This window comes from Pomacea canaliculata, linkage group LG10 (assembly GCF_003073045.1).
Source record: "Pomacea canaliculata isolate SZHN2017 linkage group LG10, ASM307304v1, whole genome shotgun sequence".
NCBI classification, from domain to species: domain Eukaryota; kingdom Metazoa; phylum Mollusca; class Gastropoda; order Architaenioglossa; family Ampullariidae; genus Pomacea; species Pomacea canaliculata.
The window spans coordinates 7,233,440-7,257,610 of NC_037599.1; the positions used below are offsets into that span (position 1 = coordinate 7,233,440).

The 24,171-nt window shown below is 44.4% G+C and overlaps 1 protein-coding gene across 3 annotated transcripts in view; it reads left to right on the top strand.

The window, feature by feature from the left end:
• Nucleotides 1–24,171, top strand: part of LOC112573681 (cAMP-specific 3',5'-cyclic phosphodiesterase 4C-like) — a 308,076-nt gene that overhangs the window by 77,655 nt on the left and 206,250 nt on the right. The window contains exon 1 of one of the 3 annotated variants that reach the window (XM_025254257.1): nucleotides 21,340–22,383. The exons of the other annotated variants lie outside the window; for them this stretch is intronic. The gene's annotated coding sequence lies outside the window, so the exon portion shown is untranslated. Of the gene's footprint in view, nucleotides 1–21,339; nucleotides 22,384–24,171 lie in introns of those variants that run through there. 3 annotated transcript variants of the gene reach the window in all.

The window sequence follows — 24,171 nt, forward strand, 5'->3', positions numbered from 1 at the left end:
TACTGGTCGTCTGCTTTTACAATCATGAAATGTTTTATTTCTTCTTTGCTGAGTTTGAACATGCGTACATAAAAAGCTGTGAACTCATTTGATGATCCTTTGCAAATTAACGACCTCTGGTTTATCTTTTTTTAAACTTCTTGGTTTTTTTTTATATTTCGTGCTTTTCTTCTTCTTCTGCTCCATCTTCTTGTTCTTGACAGGGGACGTGCCAATTCAAGCACAATGTATTATATATTATAATATATATAAAGTATTATATACAATACAACCCGATACAGCTGCCGGTCTCTCTCTTCCCCGACTTGCGGAAAACATGAAAGTTTGCCACACCCCCAGAGAAATGCACCTTCTTGTCCTTGCGTATAAAAGTTCATACATATCATTAGGTCAGGTACTTGCAGTCACTTCTGGCCTTGAATCATTAGGCGGGGGAGATGGGGAGGGTGAAGGGAGGGGAATATGAAAGAGAGGTCACATTCTCTTCTCACTCTCACCACAGTGTTACTCTAGAAGAGCGCACCTGCTGCCCTCGGTTGTGAAATTCACGTCCAGGCTTTAACTTACAAGCCGGGACGTAATAAAGACGTGAGAGGCCCTGTGGGGGCCGGGTTGTTATGCTCCCCTGTAAGTCCTGTTGTTATGCGTCCCTAGGGGACACACGTTGTGCTACACAAATCAGTTGCCAACCTCCTCGACTGTGTCCTAATGTGTCTGTAGGCGCGACAAGAATTGCAGATTAGATGGATGACATGGAGTGGGGCTGAATCGCTAGAAGGGTCGTGTCGCTCAGCTTGTTATTATATGATCACGTGGTGCACCTACTTCACCCACCTTCCTGTTATAACATCAGGTATGAATGGCATCGCCTGCGTGACTAACTTCTTGGAAGACGACCTCACTGCTGTCACACTTCCTGAGCATCCCTTATACATAGTTCTTAATTACATCCCTCGTGCTGAAGCATTGTTGCATCTATACATTGCATTATCACTGATGCTGTTAATTACTGAGGTAGTTGAATCTTGACCCTCCCCACCAATCAACTCTGTGGGTGGGTGGGTTTTTAAAGCCACGTCATCAGTAACGGGCTACTTATGGGCAGGTGTCTTATGCTCATTGATCAAACAATAATTTAGTCTATTAATAGCACAAATTAAGAAGTGTGCTTATTTCATCGCACTTAAACTCCCGAGGATGACAAACAGTTTTTCAGCTTCGCCGAGTTTACGGGAGGGTAATTATCTTCTCTGTCATCGCCCTTTTATTTTTAACGGTACACGAGGAAACATGTCCTTTGACCTTTGTTGGATGATGGTTACCCGTAGCTGCCACACAGCTTCCTGTCGGGCAATTTGTGTGACGTCGATATTGTGGGAGGAAACACTAGGGCCCAGCACATAACTCTAAGCCACTGACGTCTGAAAGTCCCCCTCCCACTACCTCCATCAGAATAAACGACGTTTTTTTTTTTTTCTTCTCGGTTTGCCGCATTTGCGACACTTTGAGTCGATAGAATGATCGACATCTCCCTCTCACCCCCCACACACACAAACCCACATACACAACCCACACGCTCCACACACACACACAATGTACTTCTAATTTTTCCAGAAGCATTTTCCTTTCTTTTCTCTATTATTGCATCACCTGACAGCATCTGCTGGATGTAAAGTGAGAGGTAGAGAGCACTTTCACCAGCTGCCGCCCCTTGTTCGTGACTGTCGTGAAAAAGTGGCATGACAAAGTGTTGTGACAAAACGCTCAATACATGAAGCTGCTTAATTTAAAGGCTGACCCGCCTTAACCCTGACATTTTAACTCAAGACTTTCTGGAAATATAATCTACAACTGTCATTAGTTTGTCACATAAAGATCTCAATTTTTTTCTAAGTTTTTAATTTTTTTTAGGGGGGGGGAGCTGGAGCAGGGGGAGGGAATCAGAATGCACTCATTAACCTTTATTTTATTTGTGATAAGATGCAAACAATAAAGGACTTTTATGAAACTGCGTCTAAATCGTCGTCAACCAAACAGAGATATTAGCTCAGTTTTGTAAATCAGTATCTCGTAATAAACTTACCCACTTGAAATAACTTTGCACCCGGGTTAGCCTTTAAACCTGCATTGTCTGCCCCTTTGTCTGACTGTCAACATACATTCGGCGACAGGCGCCTGTCGTCAGGTTTAAAAGGCTCGAGACAACGAACGAGCTGCTGCTCATTGTTCAGTAGCTTTTAACATCATTATCCTTCTCCACCCGGGGTATTGTTCAGCGTTGAATGGTGGGCGTCCGTTAAAGTAGAAAGGTTGCTAGTGTATGACTTCCTGCACCGATAGAGAAAACGAAACAATTGCACAGAAACACAGGGCGAGGGTATTAAAACATCACAACAGTGGCAGGTCACCCTGATAGGAAAAGTCGTAAACCGGGAAAAATACACAACAGGCTTACGGGTAGCTACACCCACAATAGGCGAGAGAAGAAGAAAGAGAAGAAGAGATAAAATGTACGTGAATAAAGGGATAAAATTGTGAAACCAATTATGCAAATATCTTTGAATGTCCAAACCATTACTTTTGAAATGTGTATACAACTTCATATTATACTGTAACAATAATACTTATAGTGATGATATGATGACATAATGATGATATAATGATTTTTCTGAAAGGAGCAGACGATAACATTATTTCATGTTTCATCGCCCAGCCTTTGAGATGCGAGACAGCGTGTCATGAAGTAGTTCCTCAGAGGCCAGTGAATGCAAGTCTGGCATCCACAGACCGCGGAATGATTGCACGTGATGCGCCACCCGGTCTGACGGTCGCATTGGGTGGCGCCCCCTACAAATGGCGGAACAGACTTCGTCTTGCTGCGAGTTCCACCAGCGATATCGAGCCGACCCTCGGGCGGCATTGCCGAGTGTACGATCAACACAGTAATGTCTTCCTTCCATCCTTGTAATGTAGCGACCTCACTTGGCCATTCTCCATATCACGTTTATCCTCCTTCTCTCAGCTCTGCCGCCTTCCTCCGGGAGGAAAAGCATTAGAAGGCAGAGACATCCTACACTTAAACAAGGTAAACAAAGAGGATTTTATGTAAGCGGTAGAACACACTTGAACTCTATTCTGAATATCAGGATTTCTATGTAATAAACGCGTTTACAAAGAGAGATAAACGTGTATTGCGCACGATGGACGAATGATGTAAGTCTGTTCCTACATGGTAAACTCGTTATAAACGGGGGTTTGCACGAAAAAAAACGTGCGTGGAGCTATGATAAACATGTAATAAGCAAATGATTACATGCGATAAACGCAAAATAAACGTGTTTTGTGGCCGATAAACGCAAAATAAACGCATTTTTATTCACGATAAACACGTAAGACATGATAACCATGCAATATTTCTTTAAGTGGGATAAACACTTGGTATTTTTATTTGTTAACACGATGAGCATTTGATAATCATGTGTTTACACATGTTAAGCACTCTATGTAAACACGCGCTTTCTTTTAGTGTAAATATTCGCCTTCGAACAGGACGAGGGCGTGTACGCTAGTGACGTAAGAGTACTGGAGATGGAGAAGGAGTTTCGAGGGCTGAGGGCAGCCACATCAAGAGGTTTCATAACAGCCATGGCTCGTAAAAACTAGTCAGATCTCGGGACTAACGTTATTGATGTGTGTTATGAACAAGCGAGGGCAGGAGGTAGAGAGGGAAAACAACAACCGTAACCAAGATGAGAAGCGAAGAGAGAAGAAAAAAAAACACCTTTTATTCCAAACACTGACAAAACGAAGGAATAATATTAATATATATGAAGACCTGATATATAGCCACCAGGAGGCGTGACAGCTGTACAGAAAAAGAATCCCGTTTGTTTGTTTGTTTTTTTTAAGCACGTGTGGTAGGTCAGTGCGACATTCATACCTGACATTGAGAGAATGAGAGAGAGCGAATTCTTAATCATGTTTGCACAAGTGCACTTGGGTATGATAAGTTGTAACAAAAATGGAGTGTTTAAACTCAACCAATTATGCCAGTCCGCTGATAAAAGACGAGTCTATCTATATATATAGAGAGAGAAAAGAGAGCTGATTGTCTTCCTCCTCATCCTCGTCAACATCGCCGCTGCCCAAAGCTGCCATAAATGCTGGCTGCAGATGAAAAAGCCGATAACACAGTATTTGCATTCTCGCGTCCTTCCGCTCCCTCCTCCACGACTGCGCCCCAGACAAACTGCGTCACAGCACCCCGCGACCTTGACCTCGGAGACAAGGCCGTTAGCACCAAACGTGCGTCACAACGGGCTTGACGTCAGCGGAGGGCCACCGTTAGCTTGCGTGTCCACCCCGTGTGTGGAGGTCGTGGCCCTTGTCTGGACAGACGGACTGCTGGTGAAAGGGGGGAGGGTTTGCTGGAGTGAGTGAGGGAGGGAGGAGAAAGAAGACAGTTGATAGCAGAGTGACCTGCCGCTGAGTGCAGAAATACGGAGTCCGGAAAAACCAGATTACACTTGTTGACGTGTTTTGTTTAGGACGAGCGAGCCACACATCGTGCAGCGATATGTTAGATTAGGGACTGTGTCAAGGGTTAAAGTTGTTGTTAAAGTCTTCATTCTGACTGACAACATCCTGCATAGAAGGTAGAGGGGTAACGGTCTCCCCTCTAAAATCTTTCCGTTACCCGTTGGGGAGTGATTGAACTGTTAGAGACCTCACGTTTCTCTCGGTCAGGATGTTTTTTCATGAGGGTGATACGTATCTCCTCACCAACACCGCGTTACTGTCCTCAATTTTCTGTAGAGTCGGGTATTAATTTCCGACAGCTGGATCGACTTAGTGGGAAAGGTCGCTGCGCTACACGGGTATCGAACCGTCGTGCCTAAGTTCAGGCTCCACGTTCTAACCATTTGGCTTCTTCCGCAAAAAAAAAAAAAAAAAAAACAAAGCAAAAAACAGTTCATTTAATTTTGTTAGGGAGAAAGTGCAGTAGCCATATTAAAAAAGGTAAAAGCAAGCAGACTTAAATCAACATCAACAAAAATATTAATTTCTGTATTCTATATTCAGCATTAGGAAAATAAAATCACAACATGGCTAGTCAGCGTTGGTAGGACCATGTTGTTAATCAAAGACCACGTGGTCTCATATGTAGTCTAAACCCATGTCCAACACCATGTCATTCTGTATCGTGTTATTGAAACATTATTAAACAAAAGTGAATGCCAAAACTCTGTTCAGACGATATTGTAGCAGAGAAAGTTCGACTGTCGCGAACAGTCCTTCGTGAACATTCATTGGCTGCCAATAAAGTCAGGAAACAGCGCCACCATTCGGCTCAACCATCGAACCATTTTATGACCGACAAACCGAAGGGAATTTTTTTTTTTTTTTTTTTAATCAGCTGGAGGCCAATCGATGTCTTGTAGCAAACTTGTTTTGGGCCAAACAAACGTTAGTTTAATGATCGCCACAGCAAAAACACCGACATCAATATTTTTCAACAAGTTCGTCTTGTCAGTTATTATTGTTTTTAACGCAGTGCCACCGCCTCCCTATCAGTCTTATCACATTTTTCTCATCAGAAACCTATTTTCGGGAAGGACTTTGTGGAGTCTACCATGTAGGGCAAATCGATGTTTAACAAAGTGAAAGCGCTCTTATTTTTTTTGATTGGAAGTCTATAAGTAAGGAATAAATAAGTAGAGAGTGAGTAAGAAGGGAATGTATCAGGAGGGAGTTATTAGGCAGGGAATGTACGAACCTAAAAGTATGATATCCCGAAGTGGTATCCTCTTTGCCCGAACTACTAATTTTTTCCCCTTTTCTGTTAGAGCATATTACTTAACACCAGGGAGTTCGTGCAGCCTGTCCCTTAACAAGGGAGGAGACAGACTTCGGGATTAGAAAGAAGAACAAAGAAGGCATTTCTTTCCTTTTATCTCCCCTTGAAGAAAAGACTTCGTGACTTTATTAACAATACTGATCTTAAGAGTGTAAACATGATAACATCGGTGACACTCTAAGGCGAGAGAAGAAACGAGAGCTGGTAATTATTATTTTTTTTGAGAACGGAGAGAAGTTGGAAGAGTGCTTTTGTAGACATCGAATAGTCTAACCCATTAGTTTGATTTAAAACTAAAAAAAAAACTGTCGTTCTAAAAAATTTCCTTCCGAGAAGATAAGAGAGAACGCACGCAGATTTACGACGACGTAGACTGTCAAACAAGTTGTTGTTGTTGTTGTTGTTGTTGTTGTTGTTGTTGTTGTTGTTGTTGTGTTGTTCTGGCAGTGCTGACTCCATTGGCAGGGGAAGCCAGACAGCTCCTCCAGCACCCCGCTACCCACTGTGTGCGCAGTCTGACGTAGAGCTGACGTAAGGCAGCGGGCCAATGACGTTAATCTGACGTGATGACGGCAGGTGATAAAACCTGAAGTCTGCAAGAACGTCAGACTCACGTTGATGACGTGAAGCGGACAGTTAAGTCTATCTCCCCATCACCCCCTCCACCTCACCCTACAGCTTGAACTTCCATTGATCGCTGGCTCTGACAGACGGTAAACAATCTGTTGTTTACGTGTTGTTGACGTGTTGTGTACAGCGGCGCTTGTTGACAACTGTTCATTTATGAAATGCCTTCACCCTTGATCGCGTAATAATCCCAAACATTGGAAGGAGAGTTTAGTGAAGTAGGAGATCCATCCAACCATCCTCCACACACACATATGCACACTTACTTTTTTTTTTTTTCTCTCTCTCACAATCATGATCTACTCTACATCAGCGGGTCTGATAATAATTTTGCTTATGTATAGCCAAAAATATTGTTGACATTATCAGTTGGAACACAATTTTCCTGATGTTGCTTTCTGCTTTGTAAACGACTTTTACAAAATGGAGAACTCAAAGAAACTCTTTTTTTTTATTTAGTCTTCTGTTTCTCAAGAATTTAATGATTCACCTTTTTTTTTTCTTTCGTTAAGTTTGGCTCGTCAGGAGACTAATTTGATTTTCATGATAAGTTAGTCACGGGTGGGCTTTTGCAAGCTAAAAGTCGAAGCTGAATAATTTCGTCTTTACTCTCAACGAACGGTGTCCTCCCGGTCCACGATTTGCATTCGAAAATTGCCTGGGCGCCACGCACTCACTTCACTGGCGGAATCCTCCACGGCAGGCGCCATGTCCTCGCAATCCGCTTTCCACGCACTCCTTGTCCGCTTTGTGGGAGAAGAATGGAGGATAAAGACACTTAACAATCCCTTTAGGTGCAGTTGTATTAAGGGAAAAAAACGATTGCGGGTATGCGACGAATGCGAAAAAGGTCCGGAGTGACGTACGCGCGTGTCTTCGTTAAGAGGATGATGTTAATGGTGCCGCACCCGGCGTGGAGAGAGTGAGTGTGTGAGTGAAACAGAGGCTGAACAACATTTTCCAGATTTGCAAATCTCTCGCGAAATGAATAAAAATCACAGGAAAGCGGGAAGTAGGGGAGATAACTTCACAGCTTGTGTTTACGTCACGCCGATGATCAAATATGGTTTTAAGAAGGATGTGACGTCTCTTGCCTTTAATGTACGCGCATGTGCAAATAAGTTTCTCTTGGGGTGATCTGGTTCGTCTGCTAATTACCTGTTTGGCTATGCCATGTTTTCAATATTTTTATTTTTGTTTACCGTTGTAGAGGCAATCCGTGTACCTTCTAACGAACATTTTCACATTTTCGTGAAAGAAATCACAGGTGTCCGCCATGCACCAGAAATGTCATCGCTATAAAAAGCGCTGCAGTGGTCATTGTCATCATCGTCTGTAACTGTTCTCTCTTTATCTGTCTTTTCTCTCTCTCTCGTTAAGAGGTGCACAAAGTGTTAAAAAAAATTAAAATAGAATTGTTTCTTAAATGGAGAAATCTGTCACGACGACCACTTAAAACTATTTTCTTCAACAACGATAGATGTTTGCCTAAAATAAATTTTACTTAAAACCGTTACTCTTCATTACGTCCTTCCAAATGAATTTCCTCTGCCTCACTAAACCAAAAAAGACTGGTCTGTCATCTAGAAAATTCTCCGTATGGTAGGTGACGTAGTAGGCGCCAGGCTACGTGGCCAGGAGGGGAAAGAATCCTGACTTGACGTTACGTTACGTCACAGTGGCTTACGCCAAACCGTTTGGCCGACACCCTGGTGGGAAAATGAGGAGCCTGCAGTGAGAAAGCTGTAGATAACGACTTTACCTTGTAACTAGCGGTGAGGATTCTGGGGACTGACTGGCAAGAGATAAATCATGGAAGATTCCAGCACACGATTTTTGTCCAGAACTTTTCAACAAGGTGTTACGTCACTTACAACTCAGTCTAATTACAAAGGAAAAGAATTCTGGCAAGAGGTGTCATTGCTTATGATGTCGAAGCAGGAGGCTTTTATAATCATTATCCAGTCTTTTTTTTATTCTATGTCCTTTTTTCTAAAAAGTTTGTTTTGTTCTTTCTTTCCAGCCTTTTTCCTTCTTGCCCTCCACCGTATTTTTTGCAGCCTCGGTGAAGCTAAGCAATCGAAAAGGGAATGTTTACGTTGGACAGTTTGTTTTCTGCTACAACTGTTTTTGGTGGCAAACAAACTGTTGACCTGCGAGGTAGTAAGTTGTGCAGATGCACTGCCTGGCTGACATGTCCACCATCAACTCTCTGCCATCCTCGGAGTGACTGAGTGGACAGAAGGTCAGAACAAACGCACTCCGCGCTGTACTCGGACAATCACAAGCGACATGGAAGCGAGGGTTGATCTGTAACCAGGGACAACCGAGTGGAGACCATCGATCGACTATATGAACTGATGGAAACATTCTTGTAGGAACAGAGAAACAAGACCGAAGACCTCTCTGTCTTGGATTGAATTTACTCTTCACTTATCTTGTCTCTGTTGGGCGCCATTGTGCTCATTTCAAATACCTTCGCCTCTCGGGGAATATAATTTATATCATAATGATTATTCAAAGACATTTAAAAACGCAGACAATAGATTCCCTGCTTCATTTTTTTGAAAGCTTTTATTCCACCAATATTCGCCAGCAGTCCAGGATTCCAAGTCTGACGATGAGTTGATATTTTTACAATTTTGCATGCCCTGGCCTTCCTTGTCTTTCATCTTCCGTACGGTTTTTCTTTTGTCGAGGTTTGGGGGGTGAGGGATGGGGATTGGTTAAGGGGGTCGGGGAATGTGCTTGCCTTGCCGATCGCATGGTTTGCTTCTCGTTAAGCGCCTGGCTGCTGGGAGGGTGAGACCCAATCTCGTCTCGAGCATTACTGGACGTTAAGTGTCTTGTCACGCCAACAGCCACCCAGATTGGTGCGATCCAGAATGTCAGGACCAACAAAATAAAAACAGGCAAATCAGAGCAGCAGGGGAAAAAAATCACAGGAAAGAAAGATATTGGGAAATCCTCCGTATTCTCAGGTTCATTGGGGATTTCCAAAATGCCAGTGAACTTCATCGGATCGTGCTGCTCTGGGGTTTAAGATTCCAATAAACCACAAAGCATCAAAATATTTTATTGTTGGTGAAACTCTGCTGTCACATTCTTCAATTACTTCATTTTTGATAAGCGTGGTTATGTCGCCTGTCTTTACTCTCTATTTGAGTTAAAGCCACCGGGTGGCGAGTGTACAGGGTAAGCTATCATGATAACACTTCTCTTGGATTCTAGCAACAGTCAGCGCCACCCGCGTTTCTGTCGAAAGTCATCATAGAGTCATCATGGTCAGGTTTCTTAACCTTGCTATTCTTGTCTTGTGTTCGTTGTCGGGTTTCTCAATTTTCTACTTTATGTTCTCACTGTTCGTCTAGTTCGTGTCTTGTTCTTGTTCTTCTTGCGTGCGTTTTGCTGTTTATTTTTTTGTTTTATTACTCTTTTTTTTCTTGCTATGGCTGCTGTAATTGTTTTAAATGGTTTTTATTTATTGTTGTTGTTTTTTTTTTTTTTTTGCTTGTTGGCTTGTTTGGTTTTTTGGTTGGTTTGTGTTTTGCTTGTTTGTTTTGTGGTTTTTTTCTTTTCTTGTTAGTCTTGCTGTTTTCGTTTTGCTCTTGCTGTTTTTGTCTTTATGTTGTTGTTTTGTTTTGTTTTGTTTTTCTTTTTGGCTGTTCTTGGTCTTGATGGTTTTTTTGTTGTTGTTGTTCTTATCAATCTTGTTTGAGTTGTTCTTCTTATTTGACGCCGTTGTCGTCTTCGTGACTGTTGTTGTTTTCATCTCCCGTTACCATGGAGAGGGATTCCCCGTTTGCTGACATGTGTAGGACTGCTGCTGCCAGCGACCACATTTTCTCGGTGCGTAAAACTCTGAGAGACTTGTCTGTGGTCGATGAATATCTGGCCTTCATTTCCGCCGACAGACACCACAGTATTCAGGAGAAGTGCTACTCCCCCTGTCGTTTTCAGAAGTACTACTCCCATCGTCGGTTTTCCTTTTTTTTTGGACACAGCGATCATCAATCATCCAGCGTTGCAAGACAATTTTGCTAAGGACACATGAACTTAGGTCACGTGATCATGCAAGTTGATTTTTTGACTTGATAGATTTGTACACCAGGATCGGTAGTCAAGGAATGGTGACGCACTCGGCTCTGAAATCATTTGCTGAGAGGATTGTTTTTGTTGGGAGTCTCAGCGCGACACACAATGTGCTTTTCAAGACACCTGCTGCGATGCCGCCTCCTGACTCCCAACGACCTCTTGCGTCATCAACCTGCAGGTCATTCGGGGTGGCCCCCTACCCCTCTATTCTAAGGGGCTCTATTCTGAATTCCGCCTCTAGGGATCACGAGGAGTTCACAGCACTGAGAAACTGCAATAAAATCACCGACAAGAACAAAGTGCACACTACTCATCATACTTTAAAATGGGAGTAACGTCCTCTCCAACCTTCTTGGAGTCAATCGTCTGTGGGTGAGGGGGTAACAACAGACAATATAACCCTGTCACATGACGGGTACCTATACCGTCTGATGCAGTCTTTGGGTGGAGCGGTGTTGCGTCACGGTTGTCCTTGTGCTGTCGGTGGTAACGTACACGGAGCGGGTCACTGCGACCTGCGTGTGCGACTTCGATCAGTGACACCTCTCTACCGATGGTATCCATAACATTTTCGGAGATACAGCTGTTTTATTCATCACTTGTCGGTGACGTGACTCTGTTGTTCATCCACTTCCACCTGTGTGCATTTCTGCGGGTGGTGACTTGCTTCGATCCCTCTCCTCCCTCCCTTCATTTACCCCTCCCCACACGAGAATAAGAAGGAAGGGAGGGAGTCTTTGGCACTGCAGCCATGGCAATCCATTATTAATTATATCTCCGAGGCTCTGGTCTGCGACATGGAAAGACAACTGGTATCATCAGCAGGACTGGCACGTCATCACCACTCATCGGTCTGGTTCATGTCGGCATGGACTTGTTTATTGAAAAAAAATTTAGAAAATTTTGTTCCCATCAGAACGGAGGAAGAATGCATGGTGTGACGTCCTCCTTGAGTTCGAGGGTTTATTGGATGGCTAGCCCACCAGTTAACTGGCATCCATTCGTGACTTACAACTGTACAATGAAATGAGTGAGAGAGTGATAGTTGACAGGAAGTGAGTAAATGTGATCAGGTAGGCTGATAGCGGGAATGATTAGTAACTGAAGAACAAGGCAACGAATAAAATGTGTGGTTTTTTTTAATTATAACTGATGACCACTAATTTTGGTCTCTGAGATTTGATGCCATTTTCTTTTCCTTTTGAAGCTGAATCAGCACGTTCCGCAAGAACGATCGCTGTCACATCGCCATTTTTCCCCTCCGGGTGTCGCAGGCCGTCCATTTTATTTTTTTTCTCCTTCCTTCTCCATTGCCTGTATTGATTGCCGTCCCTTTGGCGCCTTGATTGCTCCGCGGAAAATCAATTGACTGTTGCATGAAAATGTGCAATTAGCTGGAATGCAAAACCAGAAGACACGGGAGGGTTAGGGTAACGGGAGGAACAGCAGCTTGGAGACCGACATGATTCGACAGTGAAAACCGCCGTCACAGTCAGGTGCACTGAGTTAGGCAGATGGACCGTGTCATTATGATTACCAGTTAATTTTCTTTTTAAAACCTGTCCTCTTTTTTCCCCAGTGATGGAAAGCATATTATTTATCTTTCACTCGAAATAATTATGTTGTCCGCGTCGCAGGAGAAGCATCATAAAGCACTGAGCTCGTTGAACAGAGGATGAAAGGGAGAAAGCAAAAATAAACCTCTTTATCCGTTGATGAGAAAATTAAAACACCATAAATGACCAGCTTAGTCTGCTATTCTCTTCATTCACTCATTTTCTTCGCTTTTGAACTCATCCTTTTGTCTGTCTCGCTGTCTCTCGGAATCTCTAAAGCTCGTTGGTTAACGACTTTCTGCCCTGTTTTTCCTGTTCTCCTCTCTCCGCTGGCCTTGTCCTTCTTGACACTCAAGTGAAATGAATTATTTTTCTCAGAAGGATGTCATAAATTTTAGCCGATGTTCTTTTTTTTTTGCGATATAAAAACAGAATAATTCATTGTGCGTCCTTGCAGATACTTTGCTCTGTCTCTCTTTCATGTGTGTGTTTATGTATGCAAGGGAGGGAGAGAGGGAGGAAGAAAGGGGGCAGCACAGAAGTAGGTGCAGATGAATTGTTTTATGAAAGGGAGATGTTTCTTGTTTAAAAACAGACATGCGTAACCGGTAGAGACATAGAAGGAATGCTGTCCTGGCCTAGAAGAAAATTTTAGCTCAACAGTCGACACAGAGGTCAAGAAAGTTTATTCTGAGCACGACAGTCAGCTTTTGCTTTCTAAAAGCACAGACACATTCCCTAGAACTGGTCCTGCTGGGTAAGTAGGATGTAAATCAGGCATCCACGTGCTGACGGTGATAAATATGCGAATTTTTTTTTTTTTTTACGAATACTTCTACATTCTAACTGTCATGCCTTCGGATAACAGAGGTTAAAATTAGTATCTTTGTTTTATAGTTTTCTTACTGCAAGTCTTGGAGTTTGCAGTTGGAAACAACAGCTTCACACCTGTAAAGTCTTGGCTCGTCTACGTCACAGCTCGCGCCAAACGTGTTCTAAAAATAGCACACATTCTGTTGTTGGTTCCAAGACTTATTCTTTCTGCATTTTTTGTGTCGTCTGCTTTTAAGAAAGGAAAAAGTGAAAATGGGTTAGGCGGTTGTAGGTGAAGGACAAAGTCGATCCTGCCAGTCTCTGTCTACAGTTTGTTTGTTTTTTTTTTCTGCGGGAAGTCTCTTGCGTCACTCGGGTGTCGAATCGGTTGGTGTTTGCGCCGCCGGAATAAGACTCGGGTGTTCACACGGGTGTTCACAAACTGTGATGTCTGCTTACCAATAAACTATTTGCTCTTGATCGCTCAGAAAGTCTTTTTCTTTAGAGTTTCTCCAAGTTGCCAATAGAAAACAGAAGTCGTGTACTTAAATTGTCTGGAGGGCGTGAAGACATGACACCCACAGTCCATCATTCTATTTCTAACCTTCGTACAGCCGACAGTCGACAACTTCTACAATAGCAACACGTGATGTACAGGTGAAAACCTACAACTTGTGTAGACCATTCGGAATCCATTTATTAGTGCACTAATATTAGTCTTTTCTTGTGCAAATTGTATGTGTTTGTAAAACATAATAATTGTATTTCATCAGACGAAAATGTATATCATTTGAAACACATCATACATATCGTTGGACTGAAAAGCATGTAAAACATAATAATTAGAAAATAATAATTAGAATTCTGACTGAAAGGTGAACAAGGAGGTTCTATCTCATCATGATACCCAGTCTCACGTGGGAATGCAGACATGAATCATAATGTCTGCTGGGGGTAAGGGAAGATGAGGAGACGATGGAAATCCTTGCTGTCTGTACAAACCAGATTCAGGTGAGAGCACCTTCTCAAATCAGCATTCTTTCAACAAAAAAAAAAAAAAAAAAAAAGTGTGCACTGCGGAATGCCGGCTTCGATCAACTTACTTCCCACAAAAACTGTATTCTCTGAAGGGAATGTGTGCTGCAATCAGAATATTTTTTTAGCTGTACTTAATCTACAAAAAATAATATGGTGGTTAATCAATTTCCTCCGTGTTTGTTGAAGACACAGTTTAGAGAGCATGCTGCCCGCGAGGCCTGGGGTAGCAGTTACGACTGTCAGAACGTTTGCCCGCAGACCGACGGCATCTTTGCACGCAGCCGGCCTCACGGGAACACCGTCCCATGCGCATGCGCGAAGGAGGAAGCCAGGAAGTAATCCCAGTCTTCGTGTGATTCTCTAGGCAGCCTCGCACTCAGACGGTTTGAAACTCGCGTTCGCCTTCTTCCCCCGCGACCTTTGCGAGTATTTTTAACTTTGCGATCTGGCGCCGATATCTACGGGGTGGTGATCTTGGCTCCCCCTACAATGATATTCACATCAGGGGTATACATCGGAGGTCGACAGAGCAGCGTTATCCAACTGCGATTCCCGCCAGAAAAGCCAATGAACTCTTGTTGCTCCCCCACCCCACTCTTCTTTTCTTGTTTTTCTTTTTTAAATTTGTCTACCTGCCTGTGAAGCGACTCTTTGTTCGGGTATGTACCCCCTCTTTGCATTGTTGTTTAGTCAAGAGGCAGCAGGTTAACGAAAGAGAGGGTGGGACATGGGGGAAGAGAAAAAGTTTTGACTAAAGAGTTCGTCCGTCTGTTTGTCTTTCTATCGACTTACCTCATGAAATTTTACCAACAAAGAATAAATATGCCCGCTTAATTGAAAACGGATCTTGATTCTTGGATAGTGCGAGGCTGAAAGGACAGAAAAAAATGAACACGTTATGCATTTCTGGCAATGGAAAGGTGAAGGATGAAGCCTCTGCAGAAGCTATATCCACAAACTACCTGATGGAGGAGACTGGTGGAGGAGAGGGATATGCTGGAGGCAGGAGAGCGAGGTTTGATCAATGGCAGGTCAGGATCTCGTCTGGACTGACAGTAATAACTGTGTAACGCTGAACTCTACTCATTCCGCAGAAAACAAGCAGCCATCCCCTTCCACCACCACCACCACTTCGTCGTCTGAAGGAAACGATGCAGGTTTGTCAGCGACTCATGAGAAATACACAGTCTTGCACATGGAAACCCTGTTTGCGCATGTTGACCTGAAATGCAAATTTGTGCAAACGCGCAGACATGGATTCTGTTAGACATCCATCAGAATGTTGTCCCACGTTTCAGTGTCGACTGGCCAGTGGTGGTCGACCTTTGACACACTTATCTTTTATCAGTTTCTTCACAGATATTAGCGACCCGCTCCCAAGATTCACAAGTCTTTTGGGGGCTTTAACAACATGCACCGCCATTTTTCTGTCTCTTGCCTTGAACTTTACATCATTGAGTTTCCTCCAGCCTCCTTCCCAGTCCGAGACACAGCTTCCCCATCTGTTTACGGATTGTGACTGATTACGGACAGTTGTGTGGAAGAGTAATCATGTTTGCGACAAGCAAAGCCTACATTCTCCTTCCTGCGCATATTTCAAACTTTACTCTCTTTTGTTTTTTTTAAAAAAAGTCGGTCAGTACTTGTCGCCGGATCTTTTCAGCAATCTGCACTTTTGTACTGTTATTACGAAACTCGTGATTGCCTTCTGCAACTGCCATGAGTAGGGAAAACCAGGGCACAAGGCCATGACAGGAATCAGGGCTAACTGGGATTTTCATTAGGATCACATGTCGCTGTAACATCTTTCCGATCTCGATGCTTGAGATACAGGATTACCTTCATCATAACTCCTTCTTCGCGAGCTATACCACTTGAAACATCCACTTCATCATTCTTCCTTTCAGCCATTGCCCTCGCCGAGGACGTCATTGCTCTCCAGAGGGGAACAATAATAAAGAGTATCGCCGCAAACAAATTGGATATTATTCCTCTTCTTGCTGTTTCCTCCTTTCGGCAGTAGTTTCTCTCGTGAACTCTCGCGATCAAACTGGTTTTACCCACTAGTGAATATTTTAGCGCTCGTATTACCTTCCGGACAACCCTCCGCGACTCCGCGCAGGAAACCCGAGACGACCGGAGACTCCGACAGTAAACTGATTGAGAGGCTGGTTCCGAAAGACGGTTGATAGGTTGATTGTTGTCAACTAACCTGCTGTTGTGGACATCAACGGTGCTTGGCCAGTGCTTGAGTCACACCGCCCCTCAGGCAATCAGGTTTGGGTTTCGCGGCGCTGATTGGACGGGAGCAGCACGCGGCGGGATGACAACTTCTAAGTGGACGATGTTTGCGTACGATTGAGGAGTTGTGGTGACAGACTAGTCCAAACATAAATAAAGTGCTTTTCTGTGTTGACAACAAAACATTGCTTTTTACTCCAAAGTTCTCTCCTCAATAGACAAACACTGTAGTTATTACCAACTTTGCAATGACATAAAAGAGAATAATGAGCCAAGGGTAAGATGATATAGCAGAACAGTAAATAAATACTCACAGCAAGGCTAGACAGCAGACAGCTTAGGTGTTCCTTGGAATGTTTGCATAAATCATTTTTTTGAAAATTTTAAACAGATGCTCAAGTGTGCAGACAGAAAGAAAAAGTGAAGAAGTAAACCATGGGTTAATTTGCTTCCTCGAGTGACTGAAGCTTTTTGCACAAGCAAATTTTAAAAACTTCATCGACATGCGAGGATCAGCTCGCACAAAGAACAAATAAACACAACCGCAGGGAAAGGGATAGACAGAAAAATGAAGATGCACTTTTCCCGCCCTTGCGGCACTCCGTTAGACTTGGACAATTGCGCCTCAGCCAATTGCAAGCGATGCATCAGAACGTCCTGATTACAGATGAAGACCTACCCCGAAGACACTTGCTGACCCCGCCCACCCTTCGCCGGGTCGTCGAGCGCGTTGTTGATGTAGTTTGACAGCTCCATCCCAGTGACGCGGACTCCGTTGAGCGGGAAGCTCGCAGTGAAAAGACTGGAAAACATGACGTGGAGGCGATAATCTTATCGCAGCCTCCATTGGAGCTGAGTGCGATGACGAGAGTTCTCCCTTGTTTGCCGAGCGTGCCCTACGTAAGCGAACGACTGTAAGGGCTTGTCTGGACGGCCAGCTGGATGGTTTGGGGAGTGGTAGGGGTAGCAGGGTGGAGAGAGACTCTTGCGTCCGTCTGTCGTCGGTGGCGATGGCTGCACGTGCCAACCGTGGTGTTCCCTCGTTAACTCTCGTACACTATCTCTCCTACATCTCTCTGGCTGGCTCTCTCTAGCACCGTCTGCCCCTGTTAACCCTTTCTATCTTTTACATCTCTCTTTGCATGATTTCTTTAACACCCCACCCTCCCTACCCTCATCGTTAACCCTTCTCCGTGATTCCTGAGCATCTTCTGTCTGTATACATCTCCTCTTTCGCTCTAGTTCCACCTTACTCTAGCTTTTACTCTTACTACAGGCAAGAACTGCATCAATATTCTAGTCACCCAAGATATTTATTCCCTCGCTCGCTGTCGTCAACAAACTGTTACCTCTCACAGCACTCAATCAGGTAAGTGGCTAGAGGTGCCAAATGTTTGCAGTGAGGTTGTGTTTTCAGTAGAAGTGTTTTACTGTCTTACCTTTATACCATAGTCATATAAGAAAATGGAGCTTTATCTCTCCTTCTATCTCTCTCTCAGAGATACACACACTCTCCTATATCATTGTCGGTCCCAAGTACTAGGTGGGTAGCTGTAACCTCCACATTACAACTATGACATACACATTCTCCTTTATTTGATAATAATAATCATTCTACGACCTACCTTTACCCTACCCCTACCCGTATCTCTCTCTCTGAAAATGGTGGACTAAACATTGGGTGGTGCACGCCAAGCCTTTGATAGGATCGCGGATTTACAAAGCGAATGGATTTATGGCCGCGGTCACGTGATCTGGTAAATCGCGGTGTTGGCACAAGGTGCTGGCAATGTTCTTTGTACGTGCACCCCGGGTGATCTGCCCCATCGATCGACTTCTAGACAGAAATACACAAATTTTCTCTCAACAGAATTTGGTTCTATAAACATTTCTATTGAAAAAGCGGTGTGTTGGTGCCTCCGGAATTCTAGAACAGTGTTGGGTTGTGTGTGTGCACGCCGCACTCCATACATCACACCAGACACCATTGATAAACACCACACAGACACACACAGACACACAGAGACACAGACACACACAGAGACACACACAGACACAAAGACACACACACAGACACATACATACAAAGTACATAACACCATACATCAGATGTCATGGCTGCTAACCGAACCAAGCGCCTACCTCCATTAAGTCTTTCAAAATGGATTTAAATAGAAAATAAAAATAAAATTAAATCATCCACCTGCGTAGATCCATGTAAAGAACTGATACTTTGTTGAACATTTCACACCAGGGTGCAGGTGAATGTTCATAGAGCTTTGCACGTTAATATACGTTACAGCTGCACTGTCCTGAATCTTGTCTTTCACGTGACTTTGACGTCATCACTCCCACCTGTCACGTGTGCATAGAACTTGAAGTACAGGTGCATTCCTCCTTTTATTTCCGATTTCGAGTAGGGTATTTTTATTTTCTCTATCCTTTGCCGTGTTTTAAATGTCAGGATCGGATGGTCAGAAGATGAAACTTGTCGTAGGCGCTGAATGTAGGTGGATGGATGGACGGTTCTGTCTGTGCAACAAAGGTTACTGAAACCTCCAGAGCTTTCCACCAGTAAAAACGACAAAGATTTTCTTCGAAGCGGATTAAGATACAAAAGCCTTCAGAGATAAGTTCCACTTTGTGGGAGGCATCAGTGCAAAGCAGAGTCGGTATTAAGCTCCTCGTGATTGTAAAGGTTGATCACGGGAATACTGTAGGTAGCCTGAACGATTCTTGTGTCCCGCGTCTTGCTTATACTTTTATCTTTACTGCTTGTAAACCTGATTTTTTTTTTTTTTTTTTTTTTTTTTGCTTACAACAAATATCCATTTGTCTCACCTCATGCTTCATTTGAAATTTACTGATCAGTCAAACGGACGAATCAAAGAAAAGTTACAACGTATTATTTAGTGGGATGGCGATCTGTCACAGGTGTGTGTGAAGTGGCCATCAGTTGGCAAGGAGTGGTCACGGCCTGCTAGAGAACACCTGGCCTTTGTGGTCACCCGCCCACTAGAGGCGACCTGCACCCGACAGCACGAGACCGGGTGCATAGTAAACCTCCCTTACACATCACACTTCGATCTTGTCATGTGCACCGACCGAGCGATGTTCCGCACCAAACACTCCTCCTCCCTCCGTCTCCCCATCCCCCACTCCGTTGTTAGTGTAAGCAAAGCACGATTCCAACAACAGACCTCCACCATCACCACCACCATCACCTCCCCTACTGCTTCCACATCCATGTCACGTGATAGCGATGTTGGGGTGGAATTGCGTCAGACATTTTTGAAGAAGGTATAGATTTACATTAGCCGTTGTAGACGATTCCAGATTCCACGTCTGATGACATTTTCTCTTCTCTCCATCTGGGACATCAAACACTTACAAATGTAGGTCCTGTGGCGTGAAAAAGCAGTGGATGGTGATTCGTTTCTCTTTTTTTCCCCCGAACGAAAAAATAGGCGTGTGAACAGATTTTAATATGTCGCAAGAAACTCTTTTGTATCGAAGATAACATGTTTACCATGCTGCTCCTCCCCACCCCAACCCTGATTTTTTCTTTCCTTCCTCTCGCTCTGAGATTGGTCGTGGAAGGAGATAAGGCACGCTCGGGATGTCTGCAGGTCCGGAAGGACTTGCTTTCCATCTCGGGTGTTAGGGTGTATTGGTTTTCCCTGCTCTCCCTTTGAAGCTCGCGAGGGTTGCCCCCAGGCCATTAAACTTCGCATGCACCTCAGAAAACACAGAACGATCATTGGGGAGGATTTTGACAGTGCTGGCAGTTATCAGGGAGCGAGAGAGTAGATAAGCGTCTTGCGAGCTGACGAGAAAATGTCGAGTGCTCAGTCGCTTCAAAGGCCATCAACGAATCGCGTCCTCTAACATTAGTGGAGAACTGGTTTTGCCGGCGAAGAAAGTTGTTCTCTCTATCTTTGCTGGAGGTGGGGTTGTGATCGAGCGGGTGTGTTTGTGCGAGGGCTGGGTGGGTAGGTGGGTGGGTGAGAGAGAAGAATATTTTATTAGTTCAAACATGGCAACAATCGGGTCAGCGCGATTATATATAGTTTTTATGATGTGACAATAACACCTACCCATCAGGTTTGTACAAAATAAATAAAACTCGTCTTAAGCTATGTATAGCTCACTACAAACCGTACGTGGGAGTGTGATGGAGTCGGGCGAGGAGGAGAGCGAGTGAGAGTGCGCGCGCACGTTGTTAAGGTCTGAACCGTTTTTTTTTTTTCTTTTCTTTTTTTTTTTGGGTTGGGAGGATAAATTTACGTTTACTCACATTCCATGCGTACCCCATCGCGCATTAATCAACTCGAAAGTTTTGTTCCGCTTCGTGTTTGCAACCTCAGCTGCGTGCGTGCGTGTGTGTGTGTGCGCGTGCGCGCTCGCCAAGAGGAAGTCAGACCCAGTCTCATTCTTTCTCTCTCTCGCCTGACGGTGCGCGGATGAATTCCCGGCCTGCCGTGGGAATGTCAACGTCGCAGTTAGCGTGCCCAGCAGCGGTGGCGCAGCGACTCGCAGAACGCAAAGCGTCGGGAGGCTGGGTGGGAGGAGAGTCCGGGGAAGGGAAGGCATGTTTCTCACCAGTAATTAGCGCGCCCGCCATTTGCAACAGGCGGCGCATTTATCTTTTGATCTTGCTGACGTAAGCCTACATACATACACACCGTCACACACCGCAGGTAATCGCTGTGTCGACAGTGCCAGCTGTACCCGGAAGGCAACCTTTGACCTCAGCTCCTGAGCATTCCGCGCTCGGCGAGTGTGCATGGAGGATCGTAGCGGTGAATGCACATCCGCGCCCGTGGGACTTGCTTAAGAAAGAGGGTGGATGCCGGCCTGTCATTGCCAGGGATCAGCCAAGCTACGACTTCTCCGATCTCGGAATTAGATTATAAAGCCATGCAAACCGCGCCCCCTGGCGGCCCAGAAGAGCTGGAGGTGTCGAGAAGAAGTTTTTCGGATCATGGAGACAGCTTCTGAGTAAGGAACTCGGTTCTTGGAAGTTTGGATAACATTTCGTCCGACTGTACTCTGACAATACAAGGAGTATTGCTTCATCTTTGTCTTCGATCAAAGTTTTTCTCAGTTCGTTGTTTCATTGCCTGGGAAACTCTTGAGAGGAAAAAATTAATTTTTGTATTGATTGTAACTTCGAACATTCCTCTTTTTTTGGAAAAGTGTAATGAAATGTTAAGAAAAAAGATGACAGCCGAGTGTTGAACATTTGACGACTTGCAAGTGAGGAACACGTGGACAGCTGGAATTCTCGCAGACCAGAACGAGATCCCGTGCCGGATCAACGAACGAAGGAGAGCGGAGCAGCAGCTGTGCCTGTGTGTGTGTGGCTGGCTATGTGGCTGGCTCTACTCAGAAAGACTGTGCGTGAATCGGGATCTGGCTAGAGAGTTAAAGTCCCTCCCCCGCCCTTCCACTTCCATTCACCCTTCCTTCTCCCTGGAGTGGGAGCCGGGTGTCTGTGCGTGCGTCTGTCTGTCTGCAGACGACCCACCAGCCCGGTCCTCGCACCCGCAAGTCTTGTGGCGCGCGGGAGGAGTTCATGCGTGCAGTTACCCTTGGCCTCCACAGATTCCAGCGAGTGGAGGTGGATTATCAACGAGGAAAACTCTGACGACTAAGGCCGACGAGTCTCGAGTGTCCGCACCTCCGACGTGACGTCATCAGGGAGGAAAAACATCGCGCGGATCTTTATTGGGTGCCCCACTTACAGGTGTAATGTTTACCTGACGAGAGTGCACGAGGACCTCGCTGATCAGTGATTGTAGTATCTCCTCTCGTCTGGTTTGGTTGGAATCGACTGCGCTCGGTCAGTCATTGTGTATGTGTGTGTGTTCGGATCACAAGGTGGGTCAATGCTGCATGGCTGCTGCTGCTGCTGCTGCTGCTGCCCGGTAGCAAACTTTTCTCGCAGCTGTACCCAACTGTCGCAGCTGCTTGACCCAGCTGTGTGACACTGTGCACGTACCTTTTGTGGGAATAAGCTGTCCGACAGAGGAAGCAGGATACCTGAGCAAGGTTTGTCAAGATGCAAGCAGAGCAGGGTACCATAGCCGACCTCCAGGTCGCCCGCTTCATGAGTAGAAACAGGAATCGCCGCCATACCCTGGCCAACGTCGGGTAAGGCTCACCCTTCTTTTTTAATAATAATTATAATGATCATACTCATCATTATCCTGGAATTTTGAAATGCTTGTCTGTTGAATGCCTGCTCGCTTGTCAGTCTGCCTGGCTTTCTCGAGATAGTGTACCTACCCCATTCAGATCTGACCCACGAGAGGCCGTGCTCACCCACCCGCCCTGTAGTACACACAGGTCTGGCGTATGGTTATCTATTCATTGCCAGCGCGAGTTTGGTGTAATAGCTCGCAGTACCCGCCTTCGTTGAGGTATTCTTTCACGAGGTTTTATTTGCAATGACAGGGTATGTCCAGGGTATGGCTGAAGGCGTGCATTAGGGTGGGAGCTGCATTGCATCGAGAAAGTTCTTCGGGAAGACCTCATGTTCCATCATACAGAGCTGTCGACCCAGTGAGGGGTTTTACGGGGGGAATATTTTTATCCTTTTGAGGTCTTGTTATTATATTGAATGAAACGTGTCTGACACGGCAGTTACACAACCACAACTTTTCTCAGTGACAGACTACACTCCAGACCGGGAAGAAAGATGTGGACGAATGTTTCACGAAGTTTGGCGAAGTGTTTGCAATGGAAGGTTATATACAAGCTCTGATTAACTCGGTCAATCATTCGTCCATATTTATTTGCTCATATTTGTCCGATGGGAATGGTCTTTAGTGAGGTACTGTACCTGTCTCACTCAAGGACTGTGCTTGTTATTATGAGGGACTGTACTTGTCTTACTGGGGTAGCAGACGGTAATTGTCTTAGTGGGGTATCGTACTAGTCTCAGTGAGAGACTGTCAATGTCTCTGTAAGGAATTGCACTTTTTGTAGTGGGTGAACCTTTAAGTGTTTCATTGGCAGCCTGCTGTCTCAGTGAGGGACTGCATTGTCTCTACAGGAACTGTTTGTCTCACAGACTGTACTTGTCCCAGTGGGACCACCATTGTCTCAGTGAAGGACCATACGGAGAAAGACTTTTCTCACTAAAGGAACTGTGGAGCTTAGCGGGTCTGTGTTGACTCTAGTGTCTTGAGAATCACTCATTCTTAGGCGAATGTATTTTAAAGGGCAACACGACTGCAACACATTTTTTTTCTTTATGATCGGACTAAGTTCAATTAAAATAATGACTTGTAACTAAATCTTCTCCAAAACAAAATTTAATTAGCGGCAATCACGGATATTGCAGTCTATGTTGTATTACTGATTACATGTTACTAAGTGGCCGCGTTTGAGTTAATTTTTCCATTTTCATGATTAAAACATAAAAACATTTCAAATGTGTGCTTGTCTAAGATAAACTCCTGTAATTTGTTCGTTAAATAGTTAATTTCCAGCATTGCAATTTGCAATGTGTTTGATCTTTGTTTAAATTTATTATCAGCAATCGTAGTTGGTTTGAACAGCTCGTCCTTTTGTATCGTTTACCTTTTGTAGGAAGATCTCTTCTTCTTACTAAAAATTGGCGATTTGTCTGTACTGTATAAGTGACTGAATAACAATCGCTTTTGACATATTTCGAGGAAATGCTTGAGTACAGTGTAGGGACAAGTTTATACACCGCGGATTGCATCTTTCCTCTTCGAATTCAGTTCATGCAGAGGGCGCTGTTGTTAGAAATACTACCCTTTCGTCACTTCCTGTTTTCTAGACAAATCGAGACGTGATTAAGGAAAAAAAAAGAAAATATAATATTTCTTGTGTCTCTTCGTCATAAAGTACAACTGAATCGTGTTTTGTGATACTTGATGCTCTATTTCCAGCGATTTTTTGCTGAACTTT